The sequence below is a fragment of the Oncorhynchus mykiss genome, chromosome 2 (genome assembly GCF_057628025.1).
Source record: "Oncorhynchus mykiss isolate SJ-2025 chromosome 2, ASM5762802v1, whole genome shotgun sequence".
In the NCBI taxonomy this organism is placed as follows: domain Eukaryota; kingdom Metazoa; phylum Chordata; class Actinopteri; order Salmoniformes; family Salmonidae; genus Oncorhynchus; species Oncorhynchus mykiss.
In genome coordinates this window covers 91466010-91478619 of record NC_143023.1, presented here as the reverse complement: position 1 = coordinate 91478619, position 12610 = coordinate 91466010, and the positions used below count along the sequence as shown (strand labels likewise).

The 12610-nt window shown below is 42.2% G+C and overlaps 1 protein-coding gene across 2 annotated transcripts in view; it reads right to left on the bottom strand.

Moving 5' to 3' along the window:
• Window positions 1-12610, bottom strand: part of LOC110499683 (alpha-1,3-mannosyl-glycoprotein 4-beta-N-acetylglucosaminyltransferase C) — a 173527-nt gene that overhangs the window by 56197 nt on the left and 104720 nt on the right. The gene's annotated exons all lie outside the window — the stretch shown is intronic.

Below are 12610 nucleotides of genomic sequence, written 5' to 3'. Positions count from 1 at the left end.
CTAAGGAGTATTGGTGTCTCTGAGTGGTCTTTGGCCTGGTTTGCGAATTGCCTCTCTCAAGGAGTGCAGTGTATAAAGTCAGACCATCTGCGGTCTCAGCCACTGCCTGTCACCAAGGGAGTAACCCAAGGCTCAATCGTAGGCCACACGCTCTTCTAAATTTACATCAACAACATATCTCAGGCAGTAGGAAGCTCTCTCATCCATTTATATGCAGATTATACAGTCTTATATTCAGCTGGACCCTACCCAGATTTTGTGTTAAAAGCTCTACAACAAAGCTTTCTTAGTGTCCAACAAGCTTGCTCTGCCCTTAACCTTCTTCTGAACACCTCTTAAACAAAGGTCATGTGGTTTGGTAAGAAGAATGTCCCTACCGTTGTGATTACTACCTGAGGGTTTAGAGCTTGAGGTATTCACCTTATACAAGTACTTTGGAGTATGGCTACAGGTGTGATTACTACCTCTGCGGGTTTAGAGCTTGAGGTGTTCACCTCATACAAGTACTTGGGAGTATGGCTAGATGGTACACTGTGTTTCTCTCAGCACATATCAAAGCTGCAGGCTAAAGTTCAATCTAGACTTGGTTTCCTCTATTGTAAATCACTCCTCTTTCACCCCAGCTGCCAAACTAACACTGATTCAGATGACCATCCTACCCATGCCAGATTACGGAGATGTCATTTCTAGATCGGCAGGTAAAGGTGCTCTCGTGCGCTAGATGTTCTTTACCATTCTGCCATCAAATGTGCCTCTATCAACTGGTCATCTCTGTATACCCGTTGCAAGACATCTGAGATCTGAGATACCTACTGCAGCCCTCCCTCCAAATACAACACCCATTCTGCCAGTCATATTCGGCTAGGGGCAGTATCCTGAATTTCCAGATGACTGATGTGCCCAATGTAAACTGCCTGTTACTCAGGCCCAGAAGCTAGGATATGCATAGAATTGGTAGAATTGGATACTGGATCACTCTGAAGTTTTTAAAAGGTTTAAAATACTGTCTGTGAGTATAACAGAACTGATATGGCATGCGAAAACCTGAGGAAAATCCATCTGGGAATTTTTGTTTTGTTTTAGATCACAGGCTTTTCATTGCTAGCCTATGGGATTTACAAAAAATAGGAACCAGATTGCAGTTCCTATGGCTTCCACTAGATGTCAACAGTCTTTAGAAAGGGTTTCAGGCTTGTTTCTTGAAAAACGAACAAGCAGTTGTAGTTTATCCAAGGTGGTTTCATCAGGACAGGTAGACTTTTGGCGCGCGTGAATGAGGGCGCGCTCTTCGTTATTTTCGTTTTCTATTGAACACCGTTCTTTCCGTCTGTAATATTATTGTTTATTTACATATTAGTGTACCTGAGGATTGATTAGAAACATTGTTTGACTTGTTTGGACGAAGTTTACCAGTAGCTTTTTGGATTCCTTTGTATGCATGTTGAAGGAGTGGATTACTGAAATCAATGGCGCCAACTAAACTGACTTTTTTGGATATAAAAAAGGACTTTATCGAACAAAACAAACATTCATTGTGTAGCTGGGACCATTGGGATTGCACACAGAGGAAGATCTTCAAATGTAAGTGATATATTTTATCGCTATTTGTGATTTGTGTGAAGCCGTTGCTGGTTGAAAAAGTATTTTGATGTAGGGCGCTATCCTCAGATAATCACATGGTATGCTTTCGCCGGAAAGCCTTTTTGAAATCTGACAGAGGTTGGATTAACAAGAAGTTAAGCTTTTAAATTATGTAAGACACTTGTATGTTCATGAATATTTAATATTTAGATTTTCTTATTTTGAATTTGGCGCTCTGCAACTTCACCAGATGTTGTCGCAGGTGGACCGCTAGCGGTCCGCGATCCCTAAGAGGTTTTTAAAAGTCCCCAATGCAGATGCATACCTGGGTCGTCCTCTTTTCAGTTCACTGCAGCTAGCGACTGGAACGAGCTGCAAAAAACACTCAAACTGGACAGTTTTATCTCCATCTCTTCATTCAAAGTCTCAATCGTGGACATTCTTACTGACAGTTGTGGCTGCTTCACGTGATGTATTGTTGTCTCTACCTTTTAGCCTGTGTGCTGTTGCCTGTGCCCAATAATGTTTGTACCATGTTTTGTGCTGCTAACATGTTGTGCTGCTGCCATGTTGTATTGCTACCATGTTGTTGTCTTGTGGTGTCACTACCATGCTGTGTTGTCATGTGTTGCTGCCATGATATGTTGTTGTCTTAGGTCTCTCTTTATGTAGTGTTGTGGTGTCTCTCTTGTCGTGATGTGTTTTTTCCTATATTTTTAATCCCCCGTCCCCGCAGGAGGCCTTTTGCCATCATTGTAAATAAGAATTTGTTCTTAACTTCTTATGGCTGGGGGCAGTATTGAGTAGCTTGAATGAATAAGGTGCCCAGAGGTGCCCAGAGTAAACTGCCTGCTACTCAGTCCCAGAAGATAAGATATGCATATTATTAGTGATATTGGATAGAACACACTCTGAAGTTTCTAAAACTGTTTGAATGATGTCTGTGAGTATAACAGAACTCATATGGCAGGCAAAAACCTGAGAAAACATCTAACCAGGAAGTGGGAAATCTGAGGTTTGTAGTTTTTCAACTCTTGGCCTGTCGAATACACAGTGGGATATTGGTCATATTGCACTTCCTAAGGCTTCCACTAGATGTCAACAGTCTTTAGAACCTTATTTGATGCTTCCACTGTGAAGTGAGGGCGAATGAGAGGGGAATGAGTCAGAGGTCTGGCAGAGAGCCACGAGCTGGTGACGCTCGTTCACGTGAGAGCGAGCTCTGTTACATTGCATTTCTACAGACAAAGGAATTCTCCGGTTGGAACATTATTGAAGATTTATGTTAAAAACATCCTAAAGATTCATACTTCCATACTTCATTTGACATGTTTCTATGACCTGTAATATAACTTTTTGGACTTTTCGTCCGTACTTTCCGCTGGACTTGCACGCGCGTCGTGAGTTTGGATTTGTTTACCAAATGCGCTAACAAAAGGAGGTATTTGGGCATAAATTATGAGCTTTATCGAACAAATCAAGCATTTATTGTGGAACTGGGAATCCTGGGAGTGCATTCTGATGAAGATCATCAAAGGTAAGTTAATATTTATAACGTTATTTCTGACTTCTGTTGACTACACAACATGGCGGATATCTGTTTGGCTTGTTTTGGTCTCTGAGCGCTGTACTCCGATTATTGCATGGTTTGCTTTTTCGTTAAAGCTTTTTTGAAATCTGACAGCGGTTTCATTAAGGAGAAGTTTATCTAAAGTTCCATGCATAACACCTGTATTTTCATCAACATTTATGATGAGTTTCTCTGTAAATTGATGTGGCTCTCTGTAAAATCACCAGATGTTGTTGGAACTACTGAACATAATGCTCCAATGTGTACTGAGATTTTTTTTATATAAATATGAACTTTTTAGAACAAAACATACATGTATTGTACATGTAAAGCCTATTTGAAGTCGGACACTGTGGTGGGATTAACAAGAAGTGTATCTTTAAAATGGTGTGAAATACTTCTATGTTTGAGGAATAAATGCCCTGGAGGACTCAGGCTGTCCTGTTAGCACTGTAGGGAACTATTCTTTTGTTCAATCCAACCCATTATTTAATTGAATAGCTCTAATAAATGCATTTTATTTTAATTAACCTAATTTTCAGCTTTGACTGAAAGAGTATGAGGACAAACTCCATGCTGTGACATTATGGTGTGGTGAAGAGGTGTTTCAGTGGTAACGCTAGGAATTATGGGGCCCGTCGTGATACCAAAAGGTTCTTGAAAATAACATACATAAAAAAAATTGAACTTGAAAATAATATACATTTTGATGCCACGGTTAGTTTGGTTGGACTCTGATTTCTTTACCGGTAATGGTCATATCTAGGACTGCAAAATTACAGGAACTTTAAATAAATTCTCTGGTTGTCCTGAAATCCTGGTTGGAGATTTCCTGTTTATTCCCTCCTGATTCCGGGAACCTCCAACCGGGATTTAGGGAAAACCAAGGAATTTATTGAAAGTTGCAACCCTTTCCCTTCAATTCCCTGGTTGACGCCAAGACTATGCTTTGTACTAGAATCCTTCTCCCGTCAACCCAACTGTCTCTTGGAAGCATTGAGGAGTGGCTGAATCTTAACACAGCCTGATGTCTGTCTCGTTCCCAATTTGCTCCTCTGCAGGCCTGTCTGTCTGACAAAGTAATGAGAGACTTCATCCAAGACCGCTGGATTACAAATTCACTGCAGCAGTCACTGGCTACAGTACCAAGGAAGGCAGCCAACCTCTTTTTCTCAGCAAATCAATTCTAATTTTGTTCTTTCAGTCGATAACCTGCTGCGCATGGCTGTGTTTCATTCAAGCTTATTTGCAAGCCCCTTTCATCCAGTCCTTCAGCCATGTTGTTTAAACTTCCTAATAGGTAGGCTACCTTCAGCAAGAATCCAGACAGGGGACTTGTGAGTGAACAGGCTTGTTCCTGGAACTAAATATAGTGAAAACTTAAGAACCCAGAGGAGTGAATCCAAACAACTCAACCCTATCAACCCATCTGAAGTCCATAATCCATAGAAAAAGGACACGCTGAAGGGTTCTTGAAAACACAGTATTCAACAATAAAAAGCCAACAACACCTATACTTCCCCAGAAAACTAAACTCATCTGGTGTCAGTAGTATCCTGTCTATCTGCTACGACACCATTGACAGTACCCTGGTCTTCTCACTCATGCCGGTTCAAATCCCTAATCCTCAAAAACTGCGCCCACAACATAATTAAAAGCAACTCTAAAAGCCTAGCTGTGTCCTTAATGAAGTCTGACTCAGTTCCACAAACAACAAACCGGTAAAAAAGCTTTTGCAGTACCGGACAAGTATTTTAGTTTATTAAGTAAATATTTTCTTAACTCTATTTTCTTAAAACTGCATTGTTGGTTAAAGGCTTGTAAGTAAGCATTTCACAGTAAGGTATTTGGCGCATGTGACAAATAAGATTTGTTTGAGTAGCCTACACACAGCTTCTTTGCTCTGCATGGTGAACGAGACGACAATAGGTGGTCCAGATTTAGATCATGAAGACATTGCAACAATAGAGCATCATCATCATCTGTTATGATTGATAGGACATTTACTTTTACTTCTCTGAATGTAAAACATGGTTTTAATGACAGTAGCTTTGAGGGTTGGCAAATTCTGAGCAATAGGAGCAAGTACAAACAGTGTGGAATAACTTGGTTATGTGGAAGCCTCATTGCATTCCCTCGTTGTTCTGCAAACTTTTCTCCCTCGGTATCTTTCAGCCTCAGTATCTACTGTACCGTCAAGGTTCCAATGTCAGTGAGTGAGTGTAGTGATGTTATTGCAGCCAGTGAAGGCCCTGAGGCAACATATTAAAACAGGGTCACAGGCTAGCTCTCTACAGTGCTCCCTGTCGACGCTTCATATTGGTATGACAAGTGGGTTCCAGGTAGGGTCCCGTTCATTGAATTAGGAGCCAGAATAGATACAACCTGAATTGTAGCATTATATTACTGGGAGGGAACCTCATTGCTTCAGTAAATCTATTACTCTAATTTTCGACAGACAAGGGCAGGTTTTAACCCACATATGTGTGGCAGTGTATTTAAATGGATGCAGTACAATGTGGGGACATTTGAAACTAACTTGAAGAAATTAAAATGTTTAAAACAATAATGGGATTGAGAGTGCTATTTTTCACCTATATCTTCAATAAAGATCTATGTTCAGCTCAGAGCCTTTGTACTTTGAGCACTGTGAAAAATGTTTTACTGGGCATTTTGGGTAACTGAGCCAAAATCTGAATGAAATGACTGTTGAGTTTCTGGTACAATGCCTGCATGCTCAGAAAAGCCACTGACCTTCATCAAATGGCCTAACTGATTGTCCATGTAAGCAGAAAAGAGAAAGGTGCCATATATGTACTCGATCCCAGTGATGTTGTGACAAGGGAATGTGTAATTTATGTGATAACGACTGTTTATGAGAGTGCTAAGCCAAGGCATTGATGGGCTTTGCGATGCTGGAGAGAGGCCAGACAATAAAGAGCAGTCAGGATCAGTAGAGCTGGTCTCCACTGACTCTCTGCATTGTCGGATGCTTCGCTCCCTGGGAGTCTCGCTACGTTATCAGTGATCATCAAAGGCACTGTCAAGAAAATTTTAAACTGGGGCTTCCAGAGGCTGCCAGCGACACTAGACACATCTAAATGAGACAGGCTTATTAATTCTTCAAAAGCCACACAGCTTCCTTTTCCCCAAGACTCATTTTGGTACATTTAAGGAGGATAAAAGCTCAGCCAGACAACCTCACTGTCTCTTTCTCTCGCTCACATACATCATACATAATGCAGACACACATATTCTGTTGATCTCAAGACAACAATATTTCTTACTTTAAAATAGCTGTCATGTTTATAAGTGTTTCATAGAGAGTATAAATGGAAATATGAACATTTCAGGAACAAATTCCAGAGATCAACATAACACAGGGAATACATAGTTTAAAAATGAACTAACCTGTTTTTATAGAAAACTGCTGTGCTGACAGAAAATTGTTTGTTACCAGTGGGTGAATGTGGGATTGTAATTCCAATGCAGGAAAATGTGATTGATCTGTTAAATTCAAGATTGAATGACATTTTGTTGATGAGTGCGGTGACACAAAAGGATGGTACTTGTTTTTGGGGATTCATCAGGAGTCTCTGCCCTCCTGGCCCACTTATAAATGGGCAATAGCAAATTCGATATTGGGCCAGCTCTTCCCACTTTCAGTGAACCGAACCATGCTGGAATAAATAGTGTGAAAGTATGCTTACTGGGCAAGCATGGTATAGTACGGCTTGGCTTGGCTCGGTTTGAGTTCAAGAGCTCACAAGACCTGGAGAGTGCAGCACTCCTGTTTTATCCCCCCCCCCCCCAAAAGTGGGCATCTTTAAAAAAAATATATTAATAAATAAGAAAATGGAGCTCACATAACTCTGAAATGTTGTATGCAATATGAGACAAGGAAAAGGCCTTGCAATCTATTGAAACGTTTTCTTTCAGCATACATATTCCACTGCCAAGCATACGGTTGTATGAGGAACACCAAAGCCTTAATTATTGTAATTAACCCTTGCATGTACAAGTAGGGACGGCTCCTTGAAACCACCGGGAAGATGTGAGAATGTTTGTATTATAAACCAGTGGTTAAAATGCACATAATTTCGATGTTATACGAGACCCATAATTGGGGAATTCATGATCAGGGGGCCTACTTCATTACAGCTCAAGAGGCTTCATCTCCTCATGGTGGCCATATTTCACCATAATGAATGTGATTTTTTCTCTCTCTTCTCTCTGCAGTAGCTAATTGCAAATGTTTTCTCTCCATGTGAATGATTCAAGTTTTTTTGTTTGCTACAAACATCTTGATTAGAAAACACCCTCCCTTGTGATTACTCACAATGCTGTTATGTTACAAGAGTTTTATTTATTCCTTGGGAGGTAAACTTACTGTACCTAAGAAGGGAGTTGGAGCCCTTTGAATATCTTCTCATTTAACTGCATTGAGGTCAATTGGAATTCCAGTTGACTTCCTGAATTTACTGAACGGAAATGGCACTGAACCCAACCATGCTAAGCACAGCAGTGTCTCTCTCTCTCTCTCTCTCTCTATCTCTCTCTCTCTCTCACACACACACATTGACCCCATGTCTCTGGAGTGGGGTGGATAATCTGTCTATCTGGCCCCTCTGGGCCCTCTGTGTCTCAGCATGGGGGCAGAGGACACTCCGAGCCCCAGAAATGTCCACTCCTATCGGGCTCTCGGCCCAATTGGCCTGCTCCATGGAGGTAAAGACAGCAGCCAACTGCCAGAGGCCATAGGTTAGGATACACCGCTCTGGCCCACTGCTGCCCACTGACTCTGAACAGAAGGGTCAGTATAGCTCCCTGAAGCTCCAGCCAGGCTCATTCCTCCTGACATGAGCACAAACATCCCCTACTACGATGATAGATACCTCCCTTTATAATGTAATACCACTTTGACTGCAGGAGAAATAAAAAAAAATGCACATGCCGCCATCGTATTCATGAGGATTAATGTGGCATCCAGTTTTGTGTGACTGGAACAGCAGCTTAAGCAGCGACGCCACAAAATAATATGCACATTTTCAATTATCATCAAATGTCTGATTATCTTGAGTCTCACTGATATTCCAACAAACATATGATATAATCTCATAGAAAATACTGGGAAATAGTGTTTGACATGACATTGATGAAGCTCCCACTGTCTAGTGTGATAACCCAACCAGACAAATGCAATGGTAGCCTTAGGCATACTTTCAGTGGTGTCACTTTCCCAACTTTCACTTTCAGCGGTGTCACTTTTGAGGCCCTCAAGGCTGTCAGTACAAACCCATACTTCAGCTAGAAGTGCACTTTGAGGAGGGGGGTAATGTTGAGGGGCGCTCTTGGTCTCCTCCCTCACCAGCCCAGCACCTCTACACTGGAAAAGATAATTGTCTCCTCCGTACATGGAGAGATGAGTGTTTTTCTAGGACCTATGCAAGGCGCTGTCCCCTCTCTCACACAGCCCAAGAAGTCACAGCAGTTTGCAATAATTACTTTTGCAGATAGAGGTGAGAGAGGACGTTTGCATTAGATGAGGGCCTGGGTAGTCGGGTCCCCATGCTCGGCGCATGCAGCTTTTAATGTCACCATAATCTGGAAAGGTTACCACTGCCAGATCCACTGTATATCTCCGCAACTTGCTGAATCAGTATTTCTGGAATAGGCTTGACATTGATTTAGAAGAAGTGCACACCCAAGTAACTCCTTGAAAAGAGATGTGCTATACAGCATTTTCATTCTATTACAATGTTGTTGTTTTTGTTGTCATGTTGTATTATCACGCCACTACATTATGACACTTACATGCAAGGTTAGACACATAATTATGTTAAACCATAACATATCCACTGACAACTTTTTTCCTGGTAAAATGTATTTTCCTAAAGCTTTTAACGAAAATATTTTTCTTTGAACCGGTCTCCACTTTATAGACAGATACTACAGAGAGGTAGAGACAAGATACTCAAGGTCGGCAGCTCTACCTCTTTCTCATTTCTGTCCATCTCCTACTCTGTGAAAATGGTTTCTCAGATTGGTCTCTCCCTTCAATGGTCTCATATTCCCACACCTCCCACAGCATAAGCGTCTTATCATCATCACACTTTCTCATTCCATTTTCTCAGGGATGCTGGTGACATTTTGAAGTGTCTGATTCATGCCTTGAGACAGAGCGAGAAGGTTTGTGTGTGTGTTCGTGCGTGGGTGCGTGCATGCATTTGTGTATGCATGTGTGTATGTGTGCATGTATGTGTGTGTGTATGCACATGTACATGTGTGTGTTTATGTGCCTGCACTTCTCCACCTCCAATCACACACTCCCTCCCTCCCTTCTCACACCTCTCTACTCCATGCCTGGAGCCAGACTCTTGTGTTGTCTACCTCAGAGAAGCTGGTGCTTGGCATAAAGAAGAGGCTCCAGTGGATTCTGTGCTCCGCCTGCCAATGGACTCTTTTGATCAGCCGCCAGGTGATGACAGGTGATCTACATTAATCTCAACCCTCCTGCCTCCCACCTCTCTCTCCTTCTCTCTGTGTCATTCTCTTCTCTTCCTCCCTCTTCCCTAACAGAGGGTCAGTGTGCTAAGCCCCAAGGCTAGGAGAGAAATGATATCTCATGGGAGGGCATTTTAGTTTTTCTCCTCTCAACAGCATTGGATAAACTTTGACTGATGCCTGCTGAGACATTTCAAACGTACAGAAAACCAAGATGGTGAGAAACCAGGTCGATCCTTGTGCTAGTATTTCATTCTGGAATACTGGATCCATGGAGTGGGAGTTAAATACACAATCTGAAACTTATATCATACCAAGTGGTTGGACTGCAAGCATCCAGCTTAAGCACCCGTGAAAGACACAGTAAGTTTACTCTCTCACTTTGACCTTTGTCCTGCACTCTGAACCTGAAACAGCTAAGAGGTCACTATGGAAGATACTGTGGGAGAAGCTGGCACTATTGTAGAGCTAGAAGAGGTTTGTGTTTTCCATGATTAGAGCTGAAGAGTTAAGAGTGCCAAACAGGATAACTTATTGTATTGTGCTGCTCTGGTAATTGAAGTCAGACAGATCTCACTGGCACTGTTAGAATTAATTGGAAGGTGAAAGGCTTCACAAACAATGTAATTGAGATTTGGAAAAATAAAAAGCCACTTTTATAGAAGAAGTAGAGCAAATCCTCTCCAGTAGCTAATCACTACTAACCACAGAAACACTCTCCAACACAGATTAACAGTGACACTTCGAAAGTAAGTTGTGTCAGTATGAAATTATACAATGGGTGGGACTAATCCTGAATGCTGATTGGTTAAAAGCGCATTCCAGTCGGTGGCTATTCCACAAATTACCACCGGCTAAATCTATGACTTTAAAATGTCTATTTACTCTGTTCTATCTGACTGCCAAATCCACTGTCTCATCAGCCCAGCCAGGCAATTAATAAACTTGATCTCCACTATAAAAAACATCTAGACATTATCTCACATTTATTTTTCTTCAACAGCGGAGATTTGTATAAACCTTGCTGTCTGTCTCTCCGACATTTGAAACATTGTTTCAATATTCAAATTCGATCTCCAGCTGTCCAATAGTAATTAACGTGTCGGAAGTCGGGACGAGACAGACAGGCAGCGTTTCTCAGCCAGCCGAAATCATGAATCGGCTGGCAAGCGTGCTTAGTCCCCTCCTTTACTCCCTGTTCACTCACGACTGCATGGCCAAGCACGACTCCAACACCATAATTTAGTTTGCTGACGACACAACGGTGGTAGCCCTGATCACTGATAACAATGAGACAGCCTATAGGGAGGTCAGAGACCTGGCAGTGTTGGGCCAGAACAACAACCTCTCCCTCAACGTGAGCAAGACAAATGAGATGATCATGGACTACAGGACAAGGAGGGCCGAACATGCTGAGCGGGTCGAGAGTTTCAAGTTCTTTGGTGTTCACATCACCAACAAACTATCATGGTCCAAACACACCAAGACAGTCGTGAAGAGGTTTGTGGAGACTGAAAAGGAGACTGAAAAGATTTGGCATGGGTCCCCAGATTCTCAAAAAGTTATACAGCTGCACCATCGAGAGCATCCTGACAGGATGCATCACTGCCTAGGATTGGCAACTGCTCGGCATCCGACCGCAAGGCGCTACAGAGGCTAGTGCGTGGGAAGGCCCAAGAAATGGTCAAAGAATCCAGTCACAAAAGTCATAGACTGTTCTCTCTGCTACATACGGCAAGCGGTACCGGAGCGCCAAGTCTAGGTCCAAAAGGCTCCTTAACAGCTACTATTCCAAGCCATATTTACATTGACAGTCTACACCGGCCAAACCCGGTTGACGCTGTGCCAATTGTGCACTACCCTATGGGACTCCCAATCACGGCAGGTTGTGATACAGCCTGGACATAATTGCAAGATCAAATACGTGTGTGACTATCATCCCAGGATTACGGATCACCACTTAAAATATCCTGTTAATTAATTTTAAAAAAAGAGGTGGTAATGACTGTAACACTAATACACTTGAATGAACTGTATCATACTGATGAAATCTAGTCCACCATAGAGCATTGAGAGCCATAACCACTGTAGGTTGGCTAACCACATACTGTACAGTTGAGAACTGATGAAATCTAGTCCACCATTGAAGCAGAAAGAGATCCCTATTCCATGGTATCTTGGCTAACAGCTGCTGATGAACGAGGAGTGATGGCGTGTGATGTGGCTCCTCCATTACAAAAAAACAACCAACTGTTATTTCTAAAGGTGATCACCTGCTTATTACTGTGATTTCCAGCAGGAATAACTCAGCTCAGTGCCTCAGCGGTGGTGGTTTTGGCAGAGGCGGGCGTTATTCAGCATGGCAGGCAGGAGGGGGGCTGTATGGAGCAAGGTGTGACTTTGTTGTGTTGATGATAGAAAAACACTGTCTCTGTTCCAAATGGCACCCTATTCCCTTTACAGGGCACTACTTTTGACCAGGGTCATTCGGACTCTAGTCAAAAGTAGTGCACTACATAAGGAATAGGGTGCTATTTTGGACACCGACAGTGTGTCTTTTCTTATCTTTCCAGACCCCTCAGGTTTGCTTTGGAAGGAGCTATTATCCATTTCATGATCTCACACCATTGTGATTGGAATTACTCAGTTGGATTGGTATGAAATGAAATGCAAAATGGCATTTGGTTTATGATTGACCATATTGTTCGTGTTTGTGGTTATTTTGTGGGCATCCATTTTGATTTAGCGAGGGGGTAGTGCTTTGTTGTGCGCTGTGTTAAATTGGCAATCAGATTGTCACATTACCATTCAGATGGCAAGCGTGATGTTTCTGATAGCGTGATGTTTCTCTCTCTACCACTGTGAGGGCCATGTCCCTGTCTGTGTTCCAAATGGCGCCCTATTACCTTTACAGTATAGTGTACTACATAGGGAATAGGGTGCCATTTCGGACGT